At 46.1% G+C, this 26,877-nt stretch overlaps 1 protein-coding gene across 6 annotated transcripts in view; it reads right to left on the bottom strand.

Moving 5' to 3' along the window:
- The window catches only part of LOC116591720 (serine/arginine repetitive matrix protein 1-like), a 199,000-nt gene that overhangs the window by 4,738 nt on the left and 167,385 nt on the right, over positions 1-26,877 (bottom strand). For 5 of the 6 annotated variants that reach the window (XR_004286126.1, XR_004286127.1, XR_004286129.1 and 2 more), the window contains 3 exons: positions 6,010-6,272; positions 2,215-2,607; positions 911-956 (listed from right to left, as the gene is read on the bottom strand). The gene's annotated coding sequence lies outside the window, so the exon portion shown is untranslated. The remainder of the gene's footprint in view (positions 1-910; positions 957-2,214; positions 2,608-6,009; positions 6,273-26,877) is intronic. The other variant, XR_004286128.1, reaches the window with a different exon arrangement.

Raw genomic sequence — 26,877 nt, 5'->3', positions numbered from 1 at the left:
CTGCAGGATCTCCCGCAGGGCGGGCCTGGGAGAGGGTGTCGATGTCAGGCACCTATGAGGGGGCCAGGGATCCATGTCCTTCCTCATCCTAGGGAACATGCAACCCACCCCCTGCTCCACACCACGGTCAGTACTGTGCCGATGCAGTGGCATGTGGGGAGTGAGCAGGAGGCCAGTCGAAGAGAGGGACTGGGGACCGATGTAGTGGAAAATGCTGGCCAAAAGGAAAGAGAACTTGGCTCTGAGGAAATGTTCCTGGAAGGAGACAAAGCTCCCCGGGCTTCCTCTGGAAATTGCTTTGTTTAAAATGCAAAGTGCCGATGTGTTTAGATGACATCTCTGCATCCATCACCCTATGCAAATACCGACCCTGGGGAAGAGGGGCCCCTGTAAGTCACTCCGATCCCCCTAATCGAGTGTGTGTGCTGACGGCAGGGTGAGGGAGCAGCGCGGGGGCGGGTGACTTAGCTCGCCACCCAGGAGAGGCGTTTGATAAAGGGTGAGGAGGGAGAAGGAAGCCCAGCCCTGGGGGGCAGGTGGGTCGGTGGGGCCACATCTGTGTCCAGCCCAGCGGTAGGAATGAGCTCGGCCCCCCTGCACCACCAACCCCTCCCCAGGCTAGCTGCTCATGGATGCGGGATGTGGGGTGCGGGATGCAAGCCGCTGAAGGACAGAGCTCTAAACAAGGAACTGCCAGGCTCAGGGACAGTGAATTAAATCCTCGGGTGGAGCCCTTGCCTGAACACTCTGCCCCGGGGAGAGAGGCTGCAGAAACTGACTCCGGGTTGGGGGGTGGGATGGGGCTCCTCAGCTAAAGGCCCCCATCCCTTGTCTCTATCAATCACCATACCGGAGCCTTCTGTGCAGTGTTCCAGACTTAGCTTGTACACCTCCAGGGACAGAAACTCACCGTCCTTGTAGGATTCCTGGAGAAGATCCGCGATGCCCAGATACACCTGAATGTCAGATAAACAAGGAATGATCTTATTATAGTCTAAGCATGTCCCAAATATTGCATGGGATTATTAGGTTTTTTTGTCTGAAATTTCAATATAACTGGGTGCCCCACATGCTCCTTTGCTCAGTCTGGCAAGCCTACATCCTGGACAATCCATTCCATTTTCTGCAGACATCTGATCACTAACTCGTGGGTTGAGCCTACCTCTGCTTTTCTTTTGTTTCTACCCAGCTCCCTACCTCCCCCTCAATCCTACTCCTCTCCCGCCAACTCCATCCGTTTCTGTATTATGGGCCACATGCTATGAATTCGCCTCCTTTTATCTGTCACAGATTACCCCCTACCTCCCACCACCCATAAGTTTCTCATCCCCATCTCCTTAGCTTCTGCCTGCTGCCCTCAACCCTGGGGAGCTCTGCTCAGCCTGGCTGCTGCTCCCCTAGCTACACGCATTCTTTAATGTGCATTCCTGGACTCAAACAGGTAGGTATTCGCTGAGTTCCTGCTACACGTCTGACCCGTGGCTAGACACTGAGGATATACTAGTAAACCAGACAAGTGGGTCTGTGCTCCCCCGAGCTTCCTTACTAGCTGGGTGAGACAAATTTAAGAAAAAGAAGCAGCAGCTAATGAAGTAATTATAAGCGTGAGCACTAGAAAAGAATAAAGGAACTGGGATGGAGAATAATGGGATGGGGAGGGCTGCTCTGAAGAGGCAACATTAAAACCAAGATCTGAAAGAGGAGACAATGCTAACCATGTAAAGAGTGGGTGGTGTCATGCTCCCAGTAGAGGAAGCAGCATGTGCAAAGGCCCAGGGGTGAGAATGACTCTCTGCAGTGGCCTTAATGTTAAACAGCTCTTTTATTCCTCAGGGTTTTTATTTTATATTTCCCCCTATATTTTTATTTTATTCTCCATGGATATTCCAATTTTCAGCATTCTTAAGATCTCAAACAAATTCATCCTTTAGCAGGTGACATCACTTCTGATTCATCTCAAAGATGGAGCCAATAGAGCTCCCTTCTATCTCCCAGTTTCTCCCATGACCACACACCAATCTTCCTTTTCTTTGCCCTTGAAATAAGATGTTTTCTTATTTCTTCAAACAAGGTGTCTCCCTCCATAGCCAGCCTGACTTCCTCCCTGCCTCACCAGCCTCTTTTGGGCCTGTGCGCCATCGATGATGTTCTCTCTTGTCCCATCAACCTTGCCCATTCCACGGCCACTCCTCCCCCACCTTCAGGCCCGCTCACCTCTGACAGCTCCTCTTCCAGCTGTGACTTCATCTCTTTCTTTGTGCTCTCGGCCATCTTTTCCTGAAGGTCTCCACGCTCAGTCTTTGTCCACGCCTCTCTCTTCCACCATCGCCCACCCTCCTGCTTCTATTCTTTAAAAGGCTCTCGGCTCTGCCTTTCCCAGACTCTCTGGACGTGTGGTTCTCCTCCGTCTCTCCCTGTGCAGGCCAGTGTTTTGTTGTGAGGAGCTTCATGGCTATTTCCTTGCTGGAATGCAAGGTGCCTGAAGTCAGGGTCTTTTACCATCCAAAGCACAGCGGTTTGTCCGCAGGAATTGCTCAGCGACTGTTTGTGTTGAATTCAACTTGGGTGTCTCTTGGGCTTCTGGAAACCAATGTGGGAGCCTTCTCCCTAGGGTGAAATACAAGAGGCTCCCCCTCAGAGGCAGGGGATACAGGCAGGATGGGGAGGTTGGATTGGAGGTGGGGATTGGGAGACAGCGAGAAGGAAGAGGGGACAGGTGGAGGGTGCCAGCTTTTACAAAAGGATGATAAATGATAACAGCACTGGGAACAAAACCAAACATCCTTCATGCTGTCAGAGCAATGAAGCCAGCACGTTCCAAGACGCGGGCACCAGGCAGTGCCTTGCTTCTGGAAGAGGCAGAGGCTCTCAGTCTCCTTCTGCTCAGAGTCAATAGCCCCATTCATCTTCCTTGGGGTGTCTTCTGGAACTGGGGGGAGACGGGGATCCTGGGGTTGGTGAGAAGAAGGGAAGTCAACCTGAGCCATCTGTCCTCAATGGCTCCTTGTTGGGGCAGTAGTGGTCTCAAGTGACCCTACTGGACCCTTTCATGCCTGGGGTCAACTAGATGGTATTGGCTTCCATTTATGTTGTGGGCTTTTGTCCTGCCCTCTTTTATGGACCACTAAAATATTAAGGTAAAGATGCTCTAAGAATAAGCAAATGGAAATATACCTGCTGGGAGTAAGGAGAAGATCCCAGAGACTCAACCGCCACACGTTTTCTTTCTTTGTCCACAGACAGAGCATGTGAAATAGAAGAAAACCCTGCCCTAAGAGTCAGAGAACCTCCCTGTCATTTGGGGCGCAGCTTTGTCAGGGAAGAGCCAGGGAGCTCAGACAATTATTTCACCTCTCTGGGTCTTGATTTCCTAATCTCCAGCTTGTTGGGTTGAGTTAAGGAGCCCTACATTACCTCCCAGTTTTCTCATTTTGTTATTCCTGTGTGACTGGGCAGGAGACATCTGGCTTTTCTCAAACTTAGCTTTCTTTTCTTCTTTTTATGATAACATTACCCCACTTCCCCGTTCCCCTTTCAGAGTCCTGTCAACCATATTGTCCTGGCCCACCCGTAAGGGGAGGGGCCAGGATCTGAGCTCAGCCAATCAGATTCTGAGACTGGGTCACATGACGACAGCCCTCTAAGGATCCTATGGTTTCCAACTACCTACCTGCTCAGGTTCCTGCCCCACCTGAAGTCGCATTGCCCATCTCCTCCCTAGTCCTGCAAACTCTCCAGTGTTGCTCTAATAAAATCCCCCTTTTCTCCAAGGTCAGTGCCTGGTGCTTGTAAGCAATGACCTTAATGATATATTGTTGGAATCCTGAGTCCAGCACCAGAAAGTGACTGCAAAAGACACAGGTTAACTTGTCAATGAAGCTGCCTAAGGAGGCTTTCAATAGAGAAACTGGGAGTAACCCGGCTGAGCTGCACTGCCTGCCTCCTGAGAGGAAAAGGAACATGTCCAGAAACTGGGGAGCCCTTGGAGCAGGGAACTTCGAGGCCCCCTGAGAACATTCCATGTACATAAATGATTCCTGGCATTTCACACCAAGTGAATTCGTCCGTGGCCATGCCGAAACAGGGGTACCCCTGCGACCTAAATGATGCTTCTCATCTCAGCACGGGGCCAGGTAAATCAGCAGTGCACTCGACCAGACACTGTCCAGTCATGTTGGCAAGGAAGTAGCCACTGGCACCCTCCATGAGCTTATACGGTGGGCCTGGCCTGCAGGAAGCCCTTAACATGTGTACTGTTGAATGTCTAAAGCTTGGGCAGTTGGGAAGGGCTTGGAGCAAGAGCAAAGGTTAAGGACCGCATCTTTGCCAAAAGGATCGGAGTACAAAAGTGATGAAGAGAGGTCATTTGTCCACCTAGAGAGTAAGCCTGAAAAAAAAAAAAATCACAATTTTGGACTTACTCTAGGCCCTTCCTTACAGGACAGTGCTTTTCAAAGTGCAGTTGCAAGATGTTTTCTGGTGACACGTGGACATTGAACAATTTTTATTTTTAAATTTCTTTTGTTTTATTTTAATGTGTATTACATAAAATATCGCTAGTGTATCCAAACATATGATCTATAGATATTTTGCTTAGGAAGGAGTTAAGTAGATATATTAAGCTTAAAAAGTGAGTTGGTTTCAACATATTAAGGAAATAACAATATAAGGGGGAGATGGGTTTGGTGAACTTTGTGAAGATGGAGCTAGGACAAATGAAGTTGGGCAGCACCTGTGCAAGGCAAGTCTAGACCTCCCGCCCCTCACTCCTGCCTCTAGCCAGCCCTCTCCCTCCCCAGCATGGCTGGGAAGGAAGCAAGGATTCACACTGAATCCCCTGTGTCTAGTGCACTGCTGGCAAATAAGAAATACTGACAGATTGAATAATAGTTTTATGCCCTGCCTTGTTCTAGAAAATAGTTAAAGCAGACAACACAGAGTATACTTGCACAGAAAGAAAATAGAACACAACTTCCGACCCCTCTTTCGTAACAGGTGTACCCTGTCCAACTGGTCAACCAATCCTACCCACTTGATAGGCGGCTTTAAGCTATACACTTCTGTCTGCTACCATCCAACCTCATTTGCTTCTGCCTGGGTCAGACCACCAGCATCTCTCACCGGACTTACTATCTGCCACCATCTCCCAACTGTTCTTCTTGACTCCATTCTCATCCCAGTGAAGTGATCCCCCCCCCCATAATAGTCAAAGAGTTGTCCAAAATGCAGCTCAAAGTCTGATGTCTTCTTGCTACACACAGGGTGAAGGACAGTCTTTAGGAAGGTGGGAAATGCCTTTCTGACCTGGCCTCTGCCTACCCCTCCAACATCATGTCTTACTGATTGTATTCCATACTCCACATGACAGCCATATTTTAGTCTTTCCTAAAAGCATCTTGCCTCTAGGCCTTTACATATACCATTCCCACTGCTTCAAATGCCCTTCCCTTTCCTCTTCTGCCTCACTCATCCTTAAGCCTCAGGATCTGCTCAAGCATCATCTCCTTCTAGAAGCCAGACTTCTCAGTGTAGATCTTATGTTCCCACAATACCAGCATTTACTTATAGCACTTACAATAATGGGTCCCAGGTGTGTGTTTGTCTCTCTACATGCCACATAAGTCTTTAGGGTCTTAGAAGGTAGAGGCCATTCTTTTCCACCTTTGTATTCCCAGAATCTAGCTCAGTGATAGACTGAGAATAGGCTCTCAGCAAATATTTGATGACTGAGTTGCTGATGCCCATAGGTCTGGGAAACTGCCTAGGCAATGGGTTTGAGACCACGGACCTTTTTTTTTTTTTTAAATTTGACAGAGATCACAGGCAGACAGAGAAGCAGGCAGAGAGAGAGAGAGGGAAGTAGGATCCCCACTGAGCAGAGAGCCCGATGCGGGGCTCGATCCCAGGACCCTGGGATCATGACCTGAGCCGAAGGCAGAGGCTCTAACCCACTGAGCCACCCAGGCACGACAAGACCCCGGACCTCTTAAACTCATTCATGCTGCTCACCATATATTTCTAACTTGCCACCTGCTTGGCACACAGTAGGTTTGCACTCCTTGGCCTCCTTATGGTTGGGCAGGAACCATGTGATCATTCTGGTCAATGAGTTATGTGCAGAATTACCATGTGTCACTTCTAGGCTGAAGCATTTTAATTGTTAGAGTTCTCTTTCCCTCTGCTTTGACAACCTGCAGTAATCCAGATGGCAGCTTCTCTTATCAGTTGGGGTCCTGGAGTGACGACAACACTGAGTAGAGCCCCCAGCTGGCCTGTGAATAACATGTAAGATAAATGAGAATAAGACTTTGTTATAGGAAGCTCCTGAATTTTTTTTAACCAACATAACTTAAGCTGTCCCAACTGGCATACATATGCAGCCTTCAGAGCTCAAAGGAATGAATCTAAACTATATTCTACTCTTCTGTCCTCACTCTGGTCTGGATCATGGCCTATGTTGTCCTCAGTCTGAATAGTCCCCTTTCCACCCAAAACTTGGAGGAGGGAAGGGAGAGAGAGAGGGAGGGAGGGAGGGAAGAAGGCCATCATACTGGTAACCAGGAATCCAGCTGAATAGCTCTTGGGAGACATGGCCTCAAAACCCACAAAGTCTATGGTGAATTCATCAACATGAAGGCAGACCCTAGCTCAGACAGCAAAGGGAGGGCTAGGTAGTTTTCCCCTCTATCTTCTCTGTAGCCAGTTATTTGGGGATCTTGAAACCTCCTAGGGCATTTACCCACTAAATCTGACCCTTGCCCCATTCCTAACTCATACATATCCTGTGATATCCTTTATAGGTAGGTATATGGGGGGAGGGGGTCACAACTCACACAATACCACACCTGTGCCACCTATCCCTCTGCCTTCCACAGCAAGAGTCTGTACTACTCACAGCTCACAGGGGTGTCAGTCTGCTAGTCCCTACTCCTCACCTGCCAAGGACTACTTTTTTTTTTTTTTAATATTTTGTTTATTTGACAGGCAGAGATCACAAGTAGGCAGAGAGGCAAGCAGGGAGAGAGGGGGGAAGCAGACTCCCCGCTGAGCAGAGAGCCCCATGTGGGACTTGATCCCAGGACCCTGAGATCATGACCCGAGCCGAAGGCAGAGGCTTAACCCACTGAGCCACCCAGGCACCCCAAGGACTGTCTATTCTTTGACATACTGAGTGAACATGGTTTCCTGGTTACCAATCCTGTCAACCACACCCATTAGGAGTTATGGTTGGACACCTGCTGGCCCAGGTTGCATCTTGCTCTAACCTCTGAGTTCTGAGTCCTGATGTGGGGTCCTTGTGCTTCCCTACTGGGGGGTGGGGGAAGTGGTAGGTATACCACGTAAAATTTTATACATTTCAGGGCTTCTCTCACACCTATTTCTCTTCATTAACCCTAATTAGAATGCCACTGAATAATCATATTATTCTAATGCACCATGTAAATGATTAAGAATAATAGCGATTTCCATTTCTTTTCCCATCTCTCTCCCCTACATCCTTTTTCTCTCCTCCCACAGAAAAGCTACATGTTTGCTTCTTTATGATGTTTTCCTTGACTATTTCTTCCACTGGGAACTGGGAGAGTGGTGGCTAGGTAAAACCATGATGGCGTCCCATTCTGGCATTTTTGTCCCTTGATTCTTAGCACCAGTTATGGAACATGGCATCAAATGTTGCCAGTGGAGATGAGCATCAAGCAGAGAGGAGGAGAATGATCACGATGGGGTGTACACACTGGGAAGCTCCCCTGGATGTTTGCTCACTTAATGTTTTCTTGTCAACCATGCAGTGTAAATGATGACAACTATCATGGAAGGATTGTCCAAACTAGAGAGTATGGACCTGTAAGGTCAGGGTGGGTGTTAAGAGGGCAGGGGGGGGGGGGGGGAAGAGGGCAGAGGAAAGAAAAGGCAGAAGGAGAATGGATTGGGCTGCTCTTCCCAGAACCCTGCCCCCAGAGCATCGTGTAGGACATCACCACATGTAGAAAGCTCCTCCTCCCCAAATCCTGATCCCTTGTCTAAACGGTTTTATCCAGATTTGCTGGATGGAAGCGGTAAACTCTTGAAGTCTGGGAGTTTGAAGCTACCTCTCCTCAAACGTGAAGACTTGTCTTAAAAATGTCCATCCTGGGGGCGCCTGGGTGGCTCAGTGGGTTAAAGCCTCTGCCTTCGGCTCGGGTCGTGATCCCAGGGTCCTGGGATCGAGCCCCACGTCGGGCTCTCTGCTCAGCAGGGAGCCTGCTTCCTCCTCTGACTGCCTCTCTGCCTACTTGTAGTCTCTGCCTGTCAAATAAATAAATAAAATAATAAAAAAAAAAGTCCATCCTGAAACCAGCCTTGAAATAGGATCCTGGAAAGATCGCTGTCAATCTAAGATGTGTCTCCTTGATAAAGGGTAAAAGGCATGGACTCTGGAATCAGAGGGATCTGGGCAAGTCTCTCAGTTTCTCTGAGCCTCAGTTTTCCCATACAAAAGATGGGAATTATGATGCCTTCCTCATAAGACTGTGATGGTTCATACAGCATGTTTAGCCTATAGTAGCTACTTAATAAAATATTTACTGAAAGTAAACGTAGTCTTTAATCATGAGAAAATGTATTACTTAACTCTAGATCTGAAAAGATAGTTTCACTGGGTATAGATTTTAGGTTGACATATTGAAGACAGTATCATCACTGTCTTCTAGCTTCCATTACTATTACTGCTAAGTGAACCATCACCCAGTTGCTGTCCTTTTCTGTAGGTGATCTGCCTTCTTGCTTTTTGGAAAATCTCTTTTTCTCTGATGTTTTGCAATTTTATTGTGCTGCATTTGGTATGAATTTCTTTTAATTTATTGTACTTAGAGTTTGTTGGGCCTCCAGGATGTAGGATTGATGTCTTTGAACAACTCTAGGAAGTCCTCAGGCACAATGTCTTCAAACATTGTTTCTTCCTCCTTCCCCTTCTCTCCTTTATTGACTCCAAGTCAGGCTTATCTTAGACCCTCTCACTCTGCCCTCTGTGCCTCTGTAATATCTCTTTCATATTTTCCATTTCTGTCTTTTTGAGCTAAATTCTAGGAAATATTTGAATCTTTGTTTCAGATTACTAGGATTTTTCTCCTTAGTTGTATCTAAGCTTCTATTTAATCTTTCCATTGAGACTTTAATTATTTTGTTTTCCATGTTTACAACTTCCATTTGTTTTCTCTTCATATTCCTTGGTCTTATTTTAATTATTTTTATTTTTAAAGAAAGGCAGACTACCACATGCAATGCCTCATTTGGATGTGTCTAGAGTCTTGGAAGCTTGACTACCCTACATTCTCCTATAAATGGACTTTGAAAGCTTATTTGAAGGTTCTAGCAAGGAAGAACAGCTACTCATATACCCTTGACCTAAGACAGCTCTCCTCTATCAGGGAAGGTTGTCCTTTTGAACCAAGCATGCTTCAGAAGGGACACACATGGAACAATGAGGGAGGAAGGGGATACCTGACCAGCCAAGTAGATGAGCCAAATCAACCCTGGGGATCAGTGGGGTGACAAATGTTGCAGCCAGATGGCCATTGCAAATATTAATCTGAAGAAAATAGAAGTATCTATATTAATATCAGATAAATTAGAGTTCAGAGCAAAGACAATTACCAAACAAAAGCAGTACATTACAAAATGACAGATGTCAACCCACAAGAAGATATGGCCTTTTAAAAACTTTGATCTTATTTTAAAACTTTGATTTCTTTAGATATATTTGTGGCAGGCAGAATAATGGCCTCCCAAAAATGTCTCTGTCCTAATTCTTGGAGCCTAGAATGTGTTAGAAATCATAACAAAAGGGAATTAAGGTTGGGTATGTTTGTTTGATGTTCTATTTCTGGGCTTTTGTCTTCTTTTCTCTTATCTATATGTTGGTCCCTCTGCCATTTCTACCGTTTTGATTATAATAGAGTTGATACTAATTCTTTTTTAAGCATTTGGAGAATTCTCCAGTGAAACTATCTGAGCTTAGAGCGTTCTATTTTGGGAGTTTTTAAATTACCATGTCAATTTTCTCAAAAGTTATAGGGTTATTCATATCTTGGGTGTTTTAAATAATGCTGCAATAAACATACAGGTGCGTATATCTTTTTGAATTAGCATTTTCGTTTTCTTTGGGTTAAAAACCCAGTAGTGGAATTACTAGATCATATGATAATTCTATTTTGAATTTTGTCATTTGCAACAACGTGGATGGACCTAGAGGGTATAACGCTAAGTGAAATAAGTCAGACAGAAAAAGACAAATACCATATGATCTCACTCATATGTGGAATTTAAGAAACAAAACAAACAAAAGGAAAAGGACAAAACAACAGACACTTTACAAACTGATGGTTGCCAGAAAGGATATGGTAGGGGAATGGGTGAAATAGATAAAGGGGATTAACAGTGCACTGAGGAAATGTGTAGAATTGTTGAACTCTTATATTGTACACCTGAAACTAATGTAACACTGTATGTTAATATATATTTCAATTTAAAAAAATAAGAGGAAAAGTGTACATGGCCATTCAAATGATTTCATATTGGGTGATTTGTGGTGGTTTATGTTTTTTAAGGAACAGGTTCATTTCATCTAAGTTGTCAAATTTATGTGCATAGAATTGCTTGTCGTATTCTCTTATTTTTCTGTTGATAACTGCAGCATGTACAGTGGTATTCCTTGTTTCATTCCTGTATTGGCAACATGCATTTTGTCCCTTTTTTTCTTTGTCAGATTTGCTAGATGTTTGTCAATTTTGTTGATATTTTCAAAGAATGAGCTCTTTTCCGATTGATTAATTTTTTTTGTTTTCAATTTCACTAATTTCTGTTCCTACCTTTATGATTTCCTTCTTTATGCTTACTTTGGGTTTATTTTGATCTTATTTTTCTAAGATCTTGAGGTGGGGGTTTGGCTGCTTAATTTAAGACTTTTCCTCTTCTCTAATACAAGCATTAATGCTACACATTTCCCTGTTGGCACGGCTTTAACAACAAAATGACAAATTTTAATATGCTGTACTTTCATTTTAATTCAGTTCAGTATATTTTTTAAAATTTCCTGTGGAAATTTCCTCTTTGACCCATAGATTATGTGGAGGTGTACTGTTTAGTTCCCAGATTGTTAGAGACTTTTCTGTTAGTTTCTGTTTTGATTTCTAGCTCGGTTCTGTTTTTTGTCAGATACTTTTGAATGATCCCAACTTTTTTTTTTTTAAGATTTTATTTATTTATTTGACAGACAGAGATCACAAGTAGGCAGAGAGGCCGGCAGAGAGAGAGAGAGGAGGAAGCAGGCTCCCCACGGAGCAGAGAGTCCAATGTGGGGCTCGATCCCAGGACCCTGGGATCATGACCTGAGCCGAAGGCAGAGGCTTTAACACACTGAGCCACCCAGGTGCCCCATGAATGACCCCAACTCTTGTCCATTTATTTGTTGAGGTTTATTTTATGGTCCAGGATGATCTATCTTGGTATACGTTCCATGGGCACTTGAGAAGAATGTGTTTTCTGCTTTGGGGAGTGTTCTATAAATGTTGTTCAGAGTCTGTTGGTTTAGCTTTCTGTTTAGTTGTTCTATCAATTATTGACAGAAGGGTACTAAAGTTTCCAAGATTATTATGAATTTCCTTATTCCTTTGCTCATTTTTGTTAGATTTTGCCTTATGCATTTTGCAGCTCTGTTCTTGGTCTGTACAAGAACAGAGGATTGCCATGTCTTCTTGGTGGGTTGACATCTGTCATTTTGTAATGTACTGCTTTTGTCTGGTAATTTTCTTTGCTCTGAACTCTAATTTATCTGACATTAATATAGGTACTTCTGTTTTCTTCAGATTAATATTTGCAAGGCACATCTTTTTCACCCTTTTACTTTCAACCTTCCTGTACAATTATATATAAATTGAATTTCTTATAGCTAGCACACAGTTGGTGTTATGGGCTGAATATTTGTGTCCCTTCCCAAATTCATATGTTGGAATATTAATCCCAATGTGATGATATTTGTTTTTTGTTTGTCTGTTTGGTTTTAGTTTATTTTTAAGTAGGCTTCATGCCCAGTATGGAGCCCAGTGCAGGGTTTTAACTCACAACCTTGAGGTCAAGACCCGAGTTGAGATCAAGAGCTTCACACTTACTCAACTGAACCATCCAGGTCCCCCAAAGTGTTGGTATTTGGAGGTGGGCCTTTGAAGGTCATTAGATAGTGAGGATAGAACCCTTGTGAATTTGACTAGTATCCTTAGGAAAAGAAGCCAGAGAACCAGCTAGCTCTGTCTCCATTGTGTGAAAATACAGAAAGTCAGCTGTCTGCAACTCATAAGAGGGTCTTTACCAGAAATGGACCATGCTAGCACCTAATCTGGACTCTCCAACCTGCAGAACTGTGAGAAATAAATTTCTGTTGTTTAAGCTGCTTGGTTTATGTCATTTTGTTATAGCAGCCTGAGCTAAGATAGTTGGGTCATTTAAAAAAATCTACTCTCTGTCTTTTAAATAGTGCTATGGGCCATTTACATTTAATGTTATTATTGACATGTGAAGGCTTAAGTTTTTGTTTAGTTTATTCTCTGTTTTGTTTCTCTGTTCTCTTTTTCCTTCCCTCTGCTGGGTTACTGACATATTTTAGAAATTCACTTTTATTCATCTATAGTTTTTTTGAGTGTATCTCTTGGTATAGCATTGCTATTGTTGCTCTAGATATTTTATATATATATATATATATAATTTTTTACAGTTTACTGGTGTCATCGTTTTATCAGTTCACATGAAGTATAAAAACTACTTCCCTTTCTGTTTTTTTACCTTCCTCTATTTATTATATAATTGTCTTAAATATTTTCTCTACACACATTTAAAGTCACATCAGAACATGTTGTAATTTTTGTTTCAACTATCAAATGCAATTTAGAAAACCCAAGAGGAGAAACAAAGTCTATGGTATTTACCCATAATTCTGCATACCATGTTTTTTCTTCCTGGTGTTCCAGAATTCCTTTTTTTATTCTTTCCTTTCTGTTTAAATAACTTTTCTTAGCCATTCTTTTAGATATCTCAGTTTTCCTTCACCTTCAAATGCCTTGACTTCCCCTTTTATTTTTGCTGGAAATAAGATTCTAGGTCAGTGGTTTTTTGAGCACTTTGAAAACTATTGTGTCACTGCCTCTGGCCCCATGGTTTCTGATGAGAAATCTGTTGTCATTTAAGCTGGTTTTCCCCTATAAGGTACTATTTCTCTATTGTTGCTTGCAAGGTTTTTTGTCTTTAGGTTTCAGAAGTTGACTGTGTTGTACTGATGTGAATCTTTAGGTTCATCCCATTTGTGGTTCAGTCAGCTTTTGAATCTGTATGTTTATGCCTTTTCCCAAATTTGGGGAGCTCTCCATCATTATTTCTTTGAGTACTTTTTTAGCTCCACCCCCTTCTTCTCTCCTTCTAGAACTCTGATGACACAAATGTTAGCTTTTTCTTTCAAAGTCCTTGAGACTCTCCTTTTTTTTTTTTTTTTTAGGCCTATTGTTCAGATTGGATGATTTTCACTGCTTTATCTTCAAACTTATTGGTTCTTTCCTTTGTCCTCTCCATTCTACATCTCCTCCCATCTGTTGAGTGGTTTGTTATTGCTACTGTTGTAGTACATTTTGGCTCTAAAAATTCAATTTTTTTCCTGGTTATTTTTAGTATTATTTTATTGAGACTTTCATTTCTCAGCTGAGACTTTCTTCTTCTTCTTCTTCTTCTTCTTTTTCATTTGTTTCAAGCAGGTTTGTTGCTTTTTGAGACCTTCTTTTTCTGATGGCTCCTTTAAAATCTTTGTCAGCTAATGCTAACATCTATGTCATTTTGGTGCTGGTGTCTATTGACTGTCTTTTTCTATTCAGTTTGAGATCTTGTTGGATCTTGGTATGATAAACTTAAAAAATTTTTAAAAACTTGGAGAAGGATGGAGTGGCTGAGGCCATTGTGGAGGGTATGTGCTAGTCAGTGTTGTGAATTGTGTAAAATTGATGAATCACAGACCTGTACCCCTGAAACAAATAATACATTTATATGTTATTTTAAAAATATTTTTAAAAAAAGAAGTATTTTAGGGGCATCTGGGTGGCTCAGTTGTTAAACGTTTGCCTTCAGCTCAGGTCATGATCCCAGGGTCCTGGAATTGAGCCCCATGTTGGGCTCCCTGCTTAGCGGGGAACATGCTTCTCCCTCTCCCTCTGTCACTTCCCAACTCTCCCCCACCCCACCCTTGCTCTCTCTCAAATAAATAAATAAAAATCTTTTTTAAAAAGTATTTTAGGGTGCCTGGGTGGCTCAGTGGGTTAAGCCTCTGCCTTCAGTTCAGGTCATGATCTCAGGGTTCTGGAATCAAGTCCCGCATCAGGCTCTCTGCTCAGCAGAGCTCTCTCTCTGCCTTTCTCTCTGCCTACTTGTGATTTCTTTCTCTCTCTGCCAAATAAATAACTAAAACCTTTTTAAAAAAAGTATTTTAGATAGAAAGAGAGCAAGAGAGTAATCAGTGGGAGGGTGGGGAGGAGCAGAGGGAGAGGGACAGCAGACACCACACTGAATGTGGAGCCCCATGTGGGGCTTAATCTCAGGACTCTGAAATCATGATCTGAGCCAAAATCAAGAGCTCAACCAACTGAGCCCCCCAGGATCCCATGTATGATAACTTTTTATTGAAATCTGGACATCTGGTATTGTAAGACTCAAGATCTTGTTTATGACTTCTTTTAACTACCTTTTTTTACACCCCGCTCGTAGGGGAAGAGGGGCTGCTGCCTTACACTGCCAGATGTGGGTAGAAGATGGTGCTCTTCATCACTTCTGAGGGGGATGAGAGCTTGGTGTCCCCATAGTCCTCCACTGATACCTCCCTGGCTGGGCGGGGTAGAAGTACCTCACTACTCTTCTCCACCTTGACTCTATGTAATGAGGGATCTCATTACAACTGGGGATGAAAACCTTAGCTCCCTATGTGGCCTTCTCTGATACTGCCCTAATGGAGGGGTTAGGGTGCTGTCATAACCTGGTAAGGTTAGAAATCTAGGCTCTCCACGTGGTCTTCATTGCTGGGGGCGGGGTGGTGTGGCCTCAGTCGTTTCTATAGCATTTGGCTAGAATAGGGTAGTTATAGTCTAAAAGCATTCTGTCTTGCTAGGCACCCCTTTCCCAATCCTTTGGCTGGAAAGAACAGACTTTTGTTTGGGCTTTTTAAAATCCATGCCCATTGGTGTTTCCAGTTGCTTCAGCTTAAAGTCTGGGGGATATGAGGCAAAAAGAAAACACACTGACCTCACCACTATGTCATTCTTTGGGTCTTAGCATCCCTACTTGGTCTGCCTTCTTTGTCTACATTTCAGAATCTTCTTATGTTTTATATATACTGTCTAGAATTCCTAGTTATTGTTGGAAATACTAGAGAAATGTATGTCTGGCCCATCTTCCCAGAAGCAAATGTCCTACTATAACATGTATAATTAGGAAAAAAGTATGAGTGCATGTGTGCACGTGTGTGTGTGCGCGCGTGTGTGTGCATGTGTGTGTGAGCATTAAGTTACAGGCATATAGTGGCTGTCAAGCCTTTTGGTTAGGTGCCAGGCTCTGTACTAGAACTTGCAGAGACAAAACAAAATAAAGCACAAATCCAGCTTCAGGAAGCGCACCCTGGAGAGCTAAAGCAGGCATGTAGTAAATAAGTGCAATTGTACTTATTTTACCTGTTACACTTCTGAGGGCTGGTCAGATGCTCCTGGAGCCTGGCTTCATGGAGAAGGAGACGAGTCCAATGGAGTTCCCAATCCATCCCCAGAAAAGGCCTTTCTCTTAGTGTGTCAAGGTGAGGTCATCAAGGTGGGAGGAATGGGGAGCGGAAGAGAATAGAGCACGCTAGTTTAGAGCAGCACTTCTTAAACTCGACTGTGTTCAGGAATCACCTGGGTCTCTCATTAAAAATGCAGATCTGATTCAGTGGGTCTGTATGAGCTGGAGCCCAAGATCCTGTATTTCCAACTAGCTCCCAGGTAAAGCCCATAACGTTACTGGTCCGGGGACCACACTATGAGTAGCAAGAGTAAGTAGGGTGTGTGTGTGTGTGTGTGTGTGTGTGTGTGTGTGTATTTTGGAGTCAGACAGTGTTTGGATCCCAGCACAGGCACAAATGACTTGGAAAAGTCACTTAACCACCCTCGGTTCTACATTTGTAAAATGAAGACATTAATAGCCCGTGCCCCTTCTGGGCATGGAGAGGACAGAAGAGGCAATGCAGGAACAGTGCCTGGCACATGATCAGCTCACAGTAAGGTCCTACCTCTGCCTTTCTCCAGCTGCTCCCTGATCCCACCACTGTCTGCACGCACGTGGCTGCAAGGACCGTGGGGGCCTGGCAACAGCGGCAGATGCAGGGTTAATGCTCCTGCTCCTGCCCAGAGACAAATGTTTTGTGTTGAGAAGTTGCTGCTGGGAAGAAAAAGGAGGGGGAAGAAGGCCCCTTTTTTATTATTCTGAGGTGCATTTTAATTTGCACAAGAGACGTTGTGTCTGTGATGGATGACACAGAGGGAAAAATTACAGCCCAGGAAGCCCAGCAAAGGGGGAAAAAAATAAAAGAGATCCAGCGAGGATTAAAACCAGCCCACTGTGATTCTGCCTCCTGGTCAGGGGCTGGGGGCTGGGAGGCCGGGGAGGGACTGCCTGGGAAGGTACTAAAACAGAATTTGAGGGAAGTTTGCTTTTCTTGCATCCGGCTTCCTTTTTCTGCCTTTGCTTCTCCCCTCCATTATATCACCACCATGGCTGGGTCACCCAACTGGGAACCTTTTTTGGGGAACTCCTTTGATCTCTTCTCCCATTAACAAAACTCAGGAACCTTGGAGCTCCTGTTCTCCTGGAGTTTCCTGCATCATAGCCATCACAAAAGGGCAGAATCAGAGTAGCCAAGAGTTTGAGATCTAAATGAGGAAGCTCATGTCCTGATTGCTCAGGGGCAGATCATCAAAGGCTGCCAAGGGCATTGCAGACATTCTTCTCTTTGGCTACTGATGAGCAGGAGTTCAGAGCATGGGTTCCAGAACTGGAAGCACAGACCTGGGTTTGCTGCCTGACTTTTCTCTTTAGTAGCTGTGTGACTTTGAGCAAGTTACTTAACTTCTCTGTGTTTCTGTTCCTGTAACTCTAGAATAGAGACAAAATAGTACCCACCTCAGGAGGGCTATTGTAAAGACCAAATAAAATAGGGAGATTCTTCTACCATGAATGAAAACAGACCAAGCAAGATTCAGAAGAAAGGGTGATGACCCCCAAAATATAATTGGCTAACCCCAGTGGAGATAGGCGGCCTCCAAGTTCAGCCTCAAGACTCTCAGGGAAGGAGACGTCGAAGCATGGCTGAGTACCAGCTGACCTCAGGCCTGAGCACTCTGCTCTCCACAAGTTCTTGGAGGCAGAGAAGAAGGGGCTTTTGTTCTGCTGTCCAATGAGCCCAGCCAAACTAAAGGAGGCTGCCTACTCTCTTTCCTTTTGGAAGCAAATTCAAGCAAATCTAAAACTTCTCTACACCAGACACTCACTCCAGAGCCCGGCATCTCTGAGCCACAGCTGGGCAGGAAACTGCAAGGAAGTGATACCACACCACAGTCAGCTCACCAAACATTGATGGAGTAAAACCAGCCAACGAGTCTCGGGTTGGGGGCTCTCCTCTGGAGCTGGGCACCTTTCACACAATCTCTGTGACTCGTCCACATAGCTAACATCTATGGAGTTCTTCCTATGCACCAGTTTTAAGGACTTTATATGTATTCATTTAATTCTCAAAACCACCCAAGAGATAGGTGCTGTTGTTATCTGCTTTCTACGGATGAGAGGAAGCCAAGGCACAAGGGAGGTTGCGAGTCTTGCCCAAGATCATAAAACCTGGGAGTCCCAGCCAGGACTCACACTCAGCCTGACTTCTGAGCCCGACTTCCCTGGCCACTGCCGCCTCACACAAAGGCAGGTAAGAGGATCGCAGCCCCCCGTGGGCACGGACAGGTGTTCTAAGTCCTTCCTCTCCCCCTGGGTGCGGCTATCCTCTGAATGTCAATGCTGGTGAATTGATTTGAGCTGACTGGGTGAGGGTGAGGGACAGTTTGGTGGCATGGGTGCCCAGAGGTATGGTGACCCAGAAAGGTCCTGTTTTCTGGGACATGTGGGACCTTTACCTTGTGCCTTTATAAGAGGGCACAGAGGGGGCAGACATGCTCTGTCAAGTGACTACCAAATCAGCAATGAAATGCTTTTTAGAGACTCTGGGACATCTGTGGTCCCGTTTTCCTAGCGACTGGCTGGCCCTTATCACTAGTAGTGTTCTTTTGAACTTGGCTTCTGGGGCCCCATGCTTTCCTCCCACTCTGCCCCTTTCCATTCTGACAGCGGCCCCTGGATGGGATCTGGATTTAGGGGAAGGCTTAGGGCCACGGGGAAAGTCTTAAAGGAATGTGCCCTGGGTTGGATGGATAAAGTCCCACCACCCAGTTTCCTGTCAAAGCCTTTTGTCCCAGGTGGAATGACAACACGGGACTCTCACTGTGGTCAGATAAGCTGGAGGCTTGCTCTGCAGTGTGACCGCCCTGAACCTCAAAGTGGGATGTTACTTACTCATCCTGCCTTATAGATTATTTATTAAAAGATCTAAAGTTGTCAGTGTTTCTTATTAGCTGTGGTCCCATCATCTTATATGTCATTAGTTGTAGAGGAGGACTCTTTGTGGGGTAGCAAGGCCAGTAAGGTCCCTCTTCCCAAGAATCTCCACCCTGGGAACAATACTTGTGGAGAGGTTACCATCAGTGATTAGTGACCAGTGTTGGGCGCCATCATTATTCCCTTCTCCTTCTGGAGATCCACTCTAGTTTGAGTGGCCACTGAAGCCTCTAGATGTTCTGTTCAGAAACATACACAAATATGGGAGCGTGGTGCCAGAAATCCATTTCCCTGTCTGGTCCAGGGCGCATTCTGTCAGGACCTTGGTGGCCAAGACGTCAGCTCTTCACGCCTGTCCCACGTTCCTGCCATCTGCCTGTAGTAACCGCCTCTTACTTTCCCTTGGGGGCTGTCTACAGCAGGAGAGTGCAAACAGCCTGCCCATTTTCCTTCAGCACTCAGTCTCTAAGCACATCGGCGACTTCCAGAAGGCTCTCTCTGGCCTTAGGAGCACGCTCAGTCCCTGACGTATCATGAGGCCTTAATAAATGCCAGCTATTACTCTCACTATTACTATGACTACTTTCATGGCCCTCTTTGGGTCGGGTCCTGTTCACTCTTCCTCGCACTTTGGCCACAGCCTTCTAAATTTATCCGGGCACCTGTACTCCCTCCGTGTCACATGTCAATGGTACTGGAGAGCCACCGTCCCTTGCTGGCAGGTCCTGCTCTTCTTTCCAGCAATTTTTTCCTCATTCACAGCCACGCCTTTCCCGGAGCAGGTTGTCCCCACATCTCTCGCTCACGCGGTTCTATCTGCCTGGACTCTCTCTCTTATCTTCCTGTTAAAATGCTGCCGGTCCTTCCAGATCACACAGTGGTCTCTGTGTCAGCCAGAGAGGCCTGAGTAACAACCAGCCCCCAGATCTCAGTGGCACCTGGATACGGAGGAAGGGACCCTTTCTCACTCACGTTGCCTGTTTACCCCGGAGGCTGGCAGGCTCGGCTCCATCCCACCCTCACAGGGGACACAGGCTGTGAAGCTCCACAGGCCACTGCCCTGTGCCACCCAGGTGGTGAGTGGAAGCCACGCGATAGGGTCTCCACCCCCTTGCCCATGACAGATTCGGGGACAAGGCTGGGCTAACATCAGTCAGCGAGATGTGATGGGAGGCTTGCTTGGGCTCATGGGAAAGTAAGTCCTTCGTGCTCACCAGAGAGCCACACGACACTAGTCGGCCTGAGTGTGAGAAAGCACACAGCTTCCTAGCAGCCACTGTATTCACTTCCTGAAACTTCTATAGCAAATTACCACAAGCAGGTGGGTTAAAAGAACAGAAATATAGTCTCTTACGGTTCAGAGGCCCGAAGTCTGAAATCAAGGTGTTGGCGGGGTAATGCTGTCTCCAAAGGCTCCTGGAGAGGAGACCTTCTTGCCTCTTCCAGCTTCTCGAGGCTCCGGGCATGACTCCAGTCTCTGCCTCTGTCCTCACGTGGTCTCCCGCTCTGTCCTGTCCTCGTCCGTCTTAAGGACAGTTGTCACTGGACCCAGGGCCCACACGGCCAAACCAGGATGATCTCATCTAAAGATCCTTGCCTTCATTACATCTGCAAAGACCCTTTTCCCAAATGAGATCATATTCATAAGCCCCAGAACAGGGACCTATCTTTTCAGAAACCACCACTCACCCCTTGCAATCTTGAGCAAAGCCAGCCTGGGGACAACATGAACGTGTGGAAGAAGGCAGAGTCAGCAAATGGCAAGGAAACTAACTCAGAGCCCTGATCGTTCTGTGCCTGAAGCGAACCCCATGTGTCTAATTTCTACATAGGAGATAAATTTCTTCATTGTTCAAGGCAGATTTTCTGTGACTTGCAGCCCCTTCCACCTTAGACTACTTCTCATCCCTGGAGGATCTTACTAGAAATTTACTTAGACTCAATTTCTCCTGCCAGGTGGACCTTGGGTCTTCAGGTCTTAGGGACCTGCTACGCAGCACACACCGTTTCCTGGGAATAATTCTGTCCTTTCCGTGTCTGTCAGTGCTCCCTTCCTCTGCCCCGCCAACCCCGTTTGTGTCACGCTGGTTAAATTATATATGCAGATTTAATTGATCAGTCATTAACTTCATCTTCAGGGAGACCATCAGTGTGACGGGGTACCCACTTCCGCTTCACTCACACTGCCGGCGGCGGCCTGGCCCGCCCCTTCGCCCCTCCAGTTTGTGACTCCCATTCATCACACCTTTGTTTATAGCCTTTCAGCCGAACCCCATCCCTGAGACGGTCCCTGTCCGTGCCAATTTAAATTAATTTTGCTAGTCAGATTTCATGAGACACTGAATCAAAGGCTTTTCTAAAAATCAAAGAGCACTAAATCTTCGGCAGACCCTCTTCCCACTAATATTACAAATTAGTTAGAATAAAACAGTGTTACAGTTTCCCGGCATGACTTCTGCGTAAACCTGCCAGTTCAGTTTATGGCTCAGGCCTCTGTTGCCCTCCAGCAGCTTACTGGATTTTCTACTCGTAAGATTTATCGTAAATTTTTAATCATAAAATTTGTTCTATGGCTTGCCTACAAACGGAACTTATGGCTTCCCTGGGGGGAAATTGCTGGAATCGGTTTTCTTCCTGTTTTTCAAGTTCAGTTCCGCGTTTTCCTTCTCTGTGCTGCCCCCATGGTTCACTCTCACTTCTGAAAGTAGACGTCAAGGGTCCCTCAAGTTCATTAGCTAATTCTGGCCAGACCTTTTGGTTTGCACGCCAGAGGACCCCCTGATTTATGTATCTCCCCTAGCATTTAATTTTTCTAAGTGACCCTTTACCTGTTTTTTATTATGACTTACTAATTGCACCCATTTCCTAACTTTATTTTTCTGATTAAAGACAGGTTTTAATAGGTAGTTCATTTCTCGGCCACTTAAGGACCCTGATTAATGTCACTCACCTCCTAGTCATTCAGGAATGGATCACCTTTCTCACTAATACTTCTTTGTCCCTGACCTGACAGGTCCGACGTTTCCACTCGAGAGGCAGGTGAACTCCTGGTAAGCGCAGAGGCTTTGGTTCAGGTCCTGCCTCTGCCACATCCTGGTTGCATGACGTTATTTAAATTGCCCGTGCCTCAGTTTCCTCATCTAGAAGGAGGATGATAGAACTATGCTCACACCCTGTGGTGGGACTCAGTGAGAGTGCAAAGCAGACGAGGTTCTGGCACGTAGCAAGTGCTCTGGGGACATTTCCCACACGTAGTAAGCACTAACTATGCTCGGAGAAAGGCTCTTTCCCATCCAAATGTTCTCACGTAATTGATTATTTTCTGAGCAACTTCAGTGTTCACAGCATTGAGCCAGGTAAAGGAGAGGGTTACAGGGCTGAGTACTATTATCTGTTCCCCGACCCATGGAACTCTCGTCTTGGTGAGAGACAGCAAGCAAACAACTGCCTATAATTCCAGGCAGAATGAAAGAAATGCTAGAGCAGATAAAAGCAAGGTGCTGGTGGAAAGAATATTTCATTCTCAGGAGAAGTCGGAGAACACATCATAGAGCAAAAAGCTGAGCTTTCAAGGACAAGTAGGGTTTGGTTGCAGAAGAGCAGGAAGAAGGGACATTGGGAGGTGAGGGACTGGCAGGGGCAAAGGCTTGGAGGGTTAAGCAAGTGTGTGGGAATGGGGGAATTTTCCAGCCTGCTGTGGACTGGGAGGTGGGGAGTCCAAGACAGTATTGGAGGAGCAGTTGGGTCAGATTGTTAAGGGCCCTCAAGTAGTAGTCTAAGCCCCATTCTGTGCATCAATGGTTCTCAAAGTGTGGTCCCCAAACCAGTAGCCCCGGCATCACCTGGGGGCTTGTTAGCAATGCAACACAAATTCCCAGCCCCATGCCAGTCTTAGGGAATCAGAATCTCTGGGGGTAGGGTTCTGCTGAGTTCTTATAAGTTCTTATAAGCTTCCAGGATAATTCTGCTGCAAGCTCAAGTTTAAGGATACAGTGGTATCAGTGAACTGTTTTGACTGCCCACTAAGGTGAACCTGTAAGGATATGTGACCCTCTGTTTATTAGGTACAGCATTTGGCTGCATATAACAGAAGCCAAAATGCAGTTGCTCAGCCAGTTAAGGCTTGTACCTTCCTCTTGTAACAAGAAGTCCAGGGTAAGGTAGTCTAGGACTACCTATCAAGGACATCATCAAAACCCAGCCTCTAATTCTCTTGGTGTGTGACTTTCATCCTCATGGCTGTAAAATGGCTGCGGCACCTCCAGATTTCTCTACCATGTTCCAGGGAGAAAGAATGAGAAAAGAGCAATGGCACAAAGGCTTGTACCACCTGATTCTGTTCCCATTTAGTCTTGCCGGGCATCTTTCTGGATGAAAGAGTCTCCCTCAAAGTCCTATTCTGTAGCTTATTTCTCATTACTTAGAACCTTGTCACCACCCTCATTCCAAGTGTGCCACCTGGCAGCAAAGAAATCTGGGAAAATTAGTTGTTTTTTTTTTTTTTAAATATGATAAGCGCAGTCCTAAATAAAATCAGGGTTCTAGGATCAGGGATGAAATGGAGACTAGATCCCAGGTGGAGAATTATCAGTGTCTGCCACACCCCATTCCAAGCATGTGGAATGCTTGGCGCAGCGAAAGGAGGTTTAACAGAGTGTTAAAACCTAAGCTTCAAAGCCAGACAGTCTGAATTTGAATCTCTTCTCTGCGCAGCTATGAAACCCTGGACGGTTACTGAATCTTTCTGTGTCTCAGTTTCCTTATCTATAAAATGGACATAATAACGGTCCCTATGCACAAAGGTTTGTAAAAATTAAACACTTTAATACCTTTAAAGCCAATTAAACAGAACCAGGCTTGTGGTGAGTTAGTATAGCACAGAGATGATACTCGTGAAGGCTAAAATAGGTCATTCAATGAATGACGAGAGCCTGAACTTGACATCGGAAATGGGAACGGAAAGAAGGGGGCGGGGAATGAAAGGCTCACCTAATATTTCTGTTGGAAAAGCACTTGGAAATACCAATGGCTTGAACTTTTCCCTCAGGTTCTACTGCCCTGAGCACAAGGGGCCTGTGTGAGGGGCTCAGCCGCCTGCATCCCCCCATGCCTGGAGCACGCCCTGAACCAGCAGGCCCCCTGTGGCTTTCCTGCTCATTTCCGGTTTGCTTCCCATCTCTGAGGAAGAGCAAGTCCCTCCCGGATCCCCCAAGACCCCGCACCTCCATCCCTTCCCCGGCCTCATTTATACCCGCCAGGTTCAGAACAATTCTCACTGACTCTAACTGTAATGATTCACTTGGCAATTTGTACCCACAACCTATGGTCCAGTTTTGCAAGGGTTTTTGGGAAATGCCAAGGAACACAGCCCAGTACGGAGGGGTCGAGAAAACCTCCTGGTGGAGGTAAAGTTCAAGCAGACTCTTAAAGATGGCAGGAGTCCATTGGAAGAAGAGGAAGGAAGTAGGGCATGAGGTGGGAAGCCATACCATGTGGATGAGATATCCCAAACCAAGGCATAGAGATGGGAAGAGCATGGAGTGAGCCAAGAACCCCAGGCAGTCTGGGAACCAGACTGGGACTTCCGAGGAGGATGGTGGAGAGGGTGGAGCTGGGCTTGCAAGCCACGGGGAAGAGCCGGGCTCACAGTCACCGCACCATGTCCGTGGCTCCACCAGGCTCTTAGAGCATGGAGGAGGCTTTGGGTGGGGCCATAGCTGGTCAGGGAGAACGTGTCTGGAGCCAAACATTAGCTAAGGACCAGGTCAGCAGCAGGTGACCCTCTGAGCTTTGAGCCCCTGACAGTGGCCCTGACCAAAGACACTCTTGGTCCCAGAGCCCAAGGTATAGTTAAGTGGCCCCAGCGGGGGTGAGACAGCCAGAGTGCAGGCAGGTAGGAGACTTCAAGCATGGGAGGCGCAATCCCTTCCCAGAGGCACCATTGTGATAAAGAAGAGGGCAAGTTTGACCCTCAACCTCCTGTCAGTTTGGAGGCCAAGCCCTGGCCTCCTGGAGGAGGGAGAGAGAGAGAAGGGTTGAGCCAGGCTCAAGGTAAGCCTGTTGGGAAACATCTCTTCACCCGAACTAACCCAACAAGTGTGGTAGGCGAACTGAACCAGGTCTTACCCCAGGGTATGTGGTGTGGCCAGGCATGGGGAGTTTTTTAAGTTCCCCAGGTGATTCTAGAGGGCAGCCAAGGTTGAAAAGCCCTGGTTTAGAGGTCAGAGGACCCGGGACCTCACCCTGGATTGGTGCCCCCCACCCAGTGACAGGATATTGGGGGCTCCCATGGTCTCAAGAATTCAAAGTTGTCACTTGGCTCTGAAATTCTTCTCAGCTTAAAGGTTTAGAGTTAAGGTACTGGAAGTAAGGAGGTAGTATGCTATCAAGAAAAGAATCTGGAATTGGAAAGACTTGGGAGCCTAGTGCAAACCCTACACCCACCACTCATGAGCTATGTGACCCCTTCCAGCCAGATTCTGAACTGCAAAATTGGGGGATTAACACTTGCTTCCACCGCTGTGGATAAGGCCCCGAGGGCAGTGGCTGATGGTGGGGTGTAACTCACCAGGCAGAGGACATGGTTTTTAAAAAATGGAAACTGGCCAAAGGGAATCATGAATGTAGGGGGTTCCATGGTCATGGAAAAGGGGTAAGGTGAATGGTGGTGTTGCAAGTGATGAGGCTAGCGGAAAGGATGAGGGAAAGGTAGCCTCGAGTCTGTCCTGTGGTGGTAGAAGGGTTCAGAGGAGAAAGGGTCCCCTAGAAACTGGATTCACATGCTGGCATGGCAAGGATTTGGGATAAGACCAAGCAATGAACATTGTATGAAAATGTCTGTCCTGGCATGGAGAGGAAGATCCAGCAAAGGGACTATTGGGATGTCCCCACAGGGGATGGGGATCCCAGCAGGAGGGAGCCAGGCTCTGTCTGCATCCTGAGATGGGAGGGGGCCAGGCTCTGTCTGCATCCTGAGATGTAGGAAGAGAGCTCTCAGTAGGTGCTGGTGTTTCTTAAAGCTCTCCAGGTGGGGGACACCTGGGTGGCTCAGTGGGTTAAAGCCTCTGCCTTCTGCTCAGGTCATGATCCCAGGGTCCTGGGATCGAGCCCCGCATTGGGCTCTCTGCTCTGCGGGGAGCCTGCTTCCCCCTCTCTCTCTGTCCGCCTCTCTGCCTACTTGTGATCTCTCTCTGTCAAATAAATAAAATCTTAAAAAAAAAAAAAAAAAAAAAAGCTCTCCAGGTGGTGCCAATGCACAGCCATAGCTGAAAACTACTAAACCCAGTTAAACCTCAAATTGCGGGGCCCCACCCCAGTGTCCAATTCAGTGCGGCTGGGCTGGGGCCCAAGGATTACAGATCTGATGAATTCCCAGGCACTGCTGCTGGACCGCACTTGGGGAACTGCCACGCTAGACAGCCTCACTCAAACCCCACCCAATCATGCAGATGCTCCTGGACACCCCACTGCGCTGGGTCTCCCCCTCACTGTGTCTCCCCTCCCTCGGCTCCCCTCCCCAAACACACAGGAAGGGCGGACTTTACTAAACTGGGGACATGGAGACATTCTGCCTTCCATCAACCAAGGCTGACTATGAAATAAAAGAGCAGGAGGTAAAACAGTGAATGAGCAATGTCACTTATTTAAGTGGTTATGAGGTGATTTTCCTCCTGTGACCAGCAGCCTCTACCTTCTAGATGGAGCAGTCAAGGGAGACTGGGCACTTTGGAAAAACCTGATTTCCATCCTATCTGCCACTTCTGACCATAGGATCATGACCAAGTTGCTGGATGGCTCAGTTTCCCACTCTTACAGGGTTACAGTAATACTCATAGGGTAACTGTGAGGATTCGATTATATCACATTTGGAAATACCTTTTCAATAAATGGTAGCTATTGTTGTTATTATTATTATTACTGTATTATTATTTTTGGCTTTGCTGCTCTCAATGGCCCCTATGATTCTCAGCCCTAGCTAATTTTGTTTCCCAACTGGCTTCTCAGATCCCCAAAAAGAAGTTTCACAATTTTCTGCTGTGTCTGTCTGGATGCCTAGTGGGTCATGTTCGACGGGCAGAGGGATGTGAGGGGTCTAAATGAGCACCGGCGACCTAAAACCCTACTCGGCAGTGAGTGATTTAAAAGTGGTAAATGATTAAGTGCAGAGAAAACAGGAAGGGTTTGGGTCTTGTC

The sequence above is a fragment of the Mustela erminea genome, chromosome 5 (genome assembly GCF_009829155.1).
Source record: "Mustela erminea isolate mMusErm1 chromosome 5, mMusErm1.Pri, whole genome shotgun sequence".
Taxonomy (NCBI): Eukaryota; Metazoa; Chordata; class Mammalia; order Carnivora; family Mustelidae; genus Mustela; species Mustela erminea.
Note: the sequence above shows the minus strand (reverse complement) of the source record. Positions and strands in the feature narration are given on the sequence as shown.